The sequence below is a fragment of the Salmo trutta genome, chromosome 27 (genome assembly GCF_901001165.1).
Source record: "Salmo trutta chromosome 27, fSalTru1.1, whole genome shotgun sequence".
NCBI lineage: Eukaryota > Metazoa > Chordata > Actinopteri > Salmoniformes > Salmonidae > Salmo > Salmo trutta.
Genome location: NC_042983.1, coordinates 28,714,091 through 28,720,090, shown reverse-complemented (window position 1 = coordinate 28,720,090; position 6,000 = coordinate 28,714,091).

The window sequence follows — 6,000 nt, the reverse complement described above, 5'->3', positions numbered from 1 at the left end:
GTCTAGGATCCAGTTGCAGAGGGAGGTGTTCAGACCCAGGGTCCTTACCTTATTGATGAGTTTTGAGGGCACTATGGTGTTGAACGCTGAGCTGTAGTCAATGAATAGCATTCTCACATAGGTGTTCCCTTTGTCCAGGTGGGAAAGGGCAGTGTGGAGAGCAATAGATATTGCATCATCTGTGGATCTGTTGGTGCGGTATGCAAATTGGAGTGGGTCTAGGTTTTCTGGGATAATGGTGTTGATGTGAGCCATGACCAGCCTTTCAAAGCATTTCATGGCTACAGACGTGAGTGCTATAGGTCGGTATTCATATAAAATCAAATTTTATTTTATTTTATTTTTCACATACACATGGTTAGCAGGTGTTGATGCGAGTGTAGCGAAATGCTTGTGCTTCTAGTTCCGACCATGCAGTAATATCGAACAAGTAATCTAACCTAACAATTTCACAACAACTACCTTATACACACAAGTGTAAAGGGATGAATAAGAAAATGTTCATAAAAATATATGAATGAGCAATGGCCGAACGGCATAGGCAAGATGCAGTAGATGGTATAGAGTACAGTATATACACATGGGATGAGTAATGTAGGGTATGTAAACATTATATAAAGTGGCATTGTTTAAAGTGTCTAGTGATACATGTATTACATCAATTTTTTCATTATTAAAGTGGCTAGAGATGAGTCAGTATGTTGGCAGCAGCCACTCAATGTTAGTGATGGCTGTGATGGCCTTGAGATAGAAGCTGTTTTTCAGTCTCTCGGTCCCCGCTTTGATGCACCTGTACTGACCTCGCCTTCTGGATGATAGCGGGGTGAACAGGCAGTGGCTCGGGTGGTTGTTGTCCTTGACGATCTTTTTGGCCTTCCTGTGACATCGGGTGGTGTAGGTGTCCTGGAGGGCAGGTAGTTTGCCCCCGGTGATGTGTTGTGCAGACCACACTACTCTCTGGAGAGCTTTACGGTTGTGGGCAGAGCAGTTGCCGTACCAGGCAGTGATACAGCTCGACAGGATTCTCTCGATTGTGCATCTGTAATAGTTTGTGAGTGTTTTTGGTGACAAGCCAAATTTCTTCAGCCTCCTGAGGTTGAAGAGGCGCTGATGTGCCTTCTTCACCACGCTGTCTGTGTGGGTGGACCATTTCAGTTTGTCCGTGATGTGTACGCTGAAGAACTTAAAACTTTCCACCATCTCCACTACTGTCCCATCGATGTGGATAGGGGGCTGCTCCCTCTGCTGTTTCCTGAAGTCCACGATCATGTCCTTTGTTTTGTTGACATTGAATGTGAGGTTATTTTCCTGACACCACACTCCGGGGGCCCTCACCTCCTCCCTGTAGGCCGTCTCGTTGTTGTTGGTAATCAAGCCTACCACTGTAGTGTCGTCTGCAAACTTGATGATTGAGTTGGAGGCGTGCATGGCCAAGCAGTCGTGGGTGAACAGGGAGTACAGGAGAGGGCTGAGAACGCACCCTTGTGGGGACCCAGTGTTGAGGATCAGCGGGGTGGAGATGTTGTTATCTACCCTCACCACCTGGGGGCGGCCCATCTGGAAGTCCAGGACCCAGTTGCACAGGGCTGGGTCTCGAGCTTAATGACGAGTTTGGAGGGTACTATGGTGTTAAATGCTGAGCTGTAGTCGATGAACAGCATTCTTACATAGGTATTTCTCTTGTCCAGATGGGTTAGGGCTGTGTGATTGCGATTGCGTCGTCTGTGGACCTATTGGAGCTGTAAGGAAATTGGAGTGGGTCTAGGGTGTCAGGTAGGGTGGAGGTGATATGGTCCTTGACTAGTCTCTCAAAGCACTTCATGATGACGGAAGTGAGTGCTACGGGGCGATAGTCATTTAGCTCAGTTACCTTTGCTTTCTTGGGAACAGGAACAATGGTGGCCCTCTTGAAGCATGCGGGAACAGCAGACTGGGATAGGGATTGATTGGATATGTTCGTAAACACACCAGCTAGCTGGTCTGCGCATGCTCTGAGGACGCGGCTGGAGATGCCGTCTGGGCCGGCAGCCTTGCGAGGGTTAACACGTTTAAATGTTTTACTCACGTTGTCTGCAGTGATGGAGAGCCCGCAGGTTTTGGTAGAGGGCCGTGTCAGTGGCACTGTGTTGTCTTCAAAGCGAGCAAAGAAGTTGTTTAGTTTGTCTGGGAGCAAGACATCGTTGTCCGCGACGGGGCTGGTTTTATTTTTGTAGTCTGTGATTGACTGTAGACCCTGCCACATACGTCTCGTGTCTGAGCCATTGAATTGCGACTCTACTTTGTCTCTATACTGATTGCCTTGCAGAGGGAATAGCTACACTGTTTGTATTCGGTCATGTTTCCGGTCACCTTGCCCTGATTAAAAGCCATGGTTCGTGCTTTCAGTTTTGTGCGAAAGCTGCCATCAATCCACGGTTTCTGGTTGGGGAATGTTTTAATAGACGCTGTGGGTACAACATCACCGATGCACTTGCTAATAAACTCGCTCACTGAATCATTGTATTCATCAATGTTATTGTCTGACGCTATGCGGAACATGTCCCAGTCCACGTGATCGAACCAATCTTGAAGCGTGGAATCCGATTGGTCGAACCAGCCTTGAACAGACCTGAGCACGGGTGCTTCCTGTTTTAGTTTCTGTCTATAGGCTGGGAACAACAAAATTGAGTTGTGGTCAGATTTTCCGAAAGGAGGACGGGGGAGGGCTTTATATGCGTTGCGGAAGTTAGAATAACAATGATCCAGGGTTTTGCCAGCCCGGGTTGTGCATTCGATATGCTGATAAAATGTAGGGAGCCTTATTTTCAGATTAGCCTTGTTAAAATCCCCAGCTACAATAAATGCAGCCTCAGGATATGTGGTTTCCAGTTTACATAGAGTCAAATTAAGTTATTTTAGGCAGGTTATCTTAGTGTTCTTGGGTACAAGGACTATGGTGCTCTGCTTGAAACATGTTGGTATTACAGACTCAAACAAGGAGAGGTTGAAAATGTCAGTGAAGACACTTGCCAGTTGGTCAGCACATGCTTGGAGTACACGTCCTGGTAATCCGTCTGGCCCCAGCGGCCTTGTGAATGTTGACCTGTTGAAAGGTCTTACTCACATCGGCTGCAGAGAGCGTGATCACGCAGTCATCCGGAACAGCTGATGCCCTCATGCATGTTTCAGTGTTTTTTTTAACAAGTTACACAACTCAAAATTAGTGGAATGACCTTTTTGACTCAAACATAATCATTTCAATCCTTGATTACATTGGAATATGATCACATATGTGATATGTCTCTATTTATGTGTGGGAATACTTGGGAGCAGATTTCCTAAATTAAAATCACTTTGAGCTATTTCGTGGTTATTTTACAGTCATTTATGTCCAAAATATATATATTTCCAGGAAGAAATACTTAGTGATATAGGCTATTGTAGTGTGGCACACAACTAGGCTAGGATATGGGGTCGTAATAAAGTGAGTCTGCTCGGTGCTCACTAAACCAAACAGCTTAACAGACCGACATGTGACACGCCGCCTCCGCATGTCCATGTTACCCATGTAGCCAAATAGTGTCCCACGGCCAAATAGTGTCCCCCTCTACGTCACAATGGGATTCAATGAGTTTTAGCTTCAACTTTAAGGTAATAAGATAAGTAACTGTGTCAAGCAGATAACACGTTTGCTTTGCCATTTCCGAAACGTAGCAATGTTTAAGACATGGATTTCATGTTGTAATGTTAACAAGGTACCCAAAAGTAGTTTGAATTAGTGTTTTCATTTTATTAGCTAAACAAAACTTGTTTAAACAGCGAAATTGTCGTGGAAATCAGCCTTGTTTGCATAGCGATGATGAAAATAATGTAATTTAGGCTGTAATGATCTCCAAAATTCTAATCATTAGGTTATCACCCCATTGATATAGCAACGGACGCTAATAGTTTATTGAAAATGTTCCATTTCATGCACTTATCAAGAGAAGACGTGGTCATCCCCACCTCCGCTGATCTGGCGAGAAGGGTCCAATTGCGGCCTGCAATTTGGGGTGATCCTGCATGTGGGTATTCCTGCATCTGCAATAACCCCTCTTTATACTTCTATTGATCCCCTTTTAAGCTCCGTTACACAGGCGGAAGGCAGGGGGCACTCCAGTACAGTAAGTGGCGGTAATGCACCATAACTTTGGATGCCAACCGCAGATAAACCCCACAGAAGAGGAGGTGGGGGCGACAACGGTAGCTAGCTAGTATGGACACCGGTAGACAGTGGTTAGCTAGGTAAGACTCATATACACAGCAGGCGGGTTGTGGAATAGGTAGCTAGCTAGCTAGGACACCGATAAACAGTGTTGTTCGCTCCCACCTGTCGTGCACTGCTTTCCCTCAGTTCTGTTAACGACGGCAAGGGCAGGTGTTTGGCAAGCGGGAGCGAAGGACACTGTGTGCTAGCTAGCTAGAAGGACTCCGGTACACAGCAGGCGGTAGGCTGTGGCGACACCGGCAGCTAGCTAGGACACCAGTAGACAGTGTCCTTAACCCCCCCAAAAAGTCTCAATACATGTATTTCCCTTTTAACCCACATTTTAAATTGCATAGATAATCAGGGGAAATCCAGAATATCAAAAGTGTCACACAAGCATGAAGATGGCGTGTTTGAGGGCATGCGTTCTTTTTATCAGTCAAGGAGGGTTTAGTATTATTTTTTTATCTGGTCCAGGGGAGGGTCATGTAATTTGTAATTGATGAAATTTCTATATTTCTTAGTGTTTTAGAATGAGTTGCTTATTAGGCTATATATCGATATGTGCCCAATGCTGCTGGGCACACAATATCAAGTGTGCCTATATGCTATTTAGTGTGGTCTCAATCAAATTATCCATAGCCAATAGGCTACGAAGTGAATGCTCGGAGAAGAAGAGAGCAAAGTTATATTTCTGAGATATCTGCTGGGATGGTGTAAATAAAACTAGGCTGCATTACACACTGCAATGGATATTCCAACCCTGAGCCCCGGCCTGCTCCGCTCTTGCTGATCAAAACCTTTTTTGTGTGCTGCTGCCTAACCAATGCTGTGCTGTGTAAGCCTATAGTGGCAGTTCAGGAGGAGAGGCAAAGGCTTCTTCGGAAAATAATTTTTGATCTTACACATGGACTAACCTATAGCCTATGTTCTGTTCACTTTGAGAAGGAGAGCGCTAAGATGAGGAGGACCAGAGATCAACTTTGATAGCTTGCTACTACTATAATTAATGTGATTAAAAACAATATATTTCTTGCCCATTATGTATTGATCAGAGTTATTGACCTCACAATAAGCCAGATTCAAGTAACTTGCATTGTGGTACTGAAACTTGAAGCAGATCAATCGAAAATTTACAGGTCATGGTGCTGAAAGTAAGTAAATTTGAGTGGGCATAATTAATTTAAACTGTCTTCATTTTAATTCGACTTTACTAACAAGAGGACTTTGTGTTGGAGCCTATTTAAGAAATAAGAGGTAGACCTACCTGTTTGACAGACAAAATTAGGCTATAGGCTGTTATATCCATAGATTTGTTGGTCAATTCCTCCACCCACCATGCGCTCTTTAACATCTTGACTGTAACTAAATGTAATTAACAAATATCTACATAAACCCCAAAAGTAATTATTTATCATGAGAGGGTCCTAAACAATAACTAGTAATGTTGCATACTTCAAGAAATGTTAAAATCTCACCTTTCTGGTCATTAAAAAATAAAAAATTACTGAGGTGCAGTCACTTTTGAGGAAACAAGCTCAAGTACACAGTACAAATATCATAAAAATATGAAATATTTGATATTATGTATTTCCTATTCAACAAAACTATGAAAAATACTTAGTCGTTTTATAAATAGATATTTAGAAAAAATAACTATAAGATTTCACCTTCTTTATAACTGTAAAATACATATTTGTATATTTAGTGTTAGAGAAAATGTGCATATTTTCTAAAGGTCTCTTGATCAAAACCTCTGCCCCCATCGTTGTGAA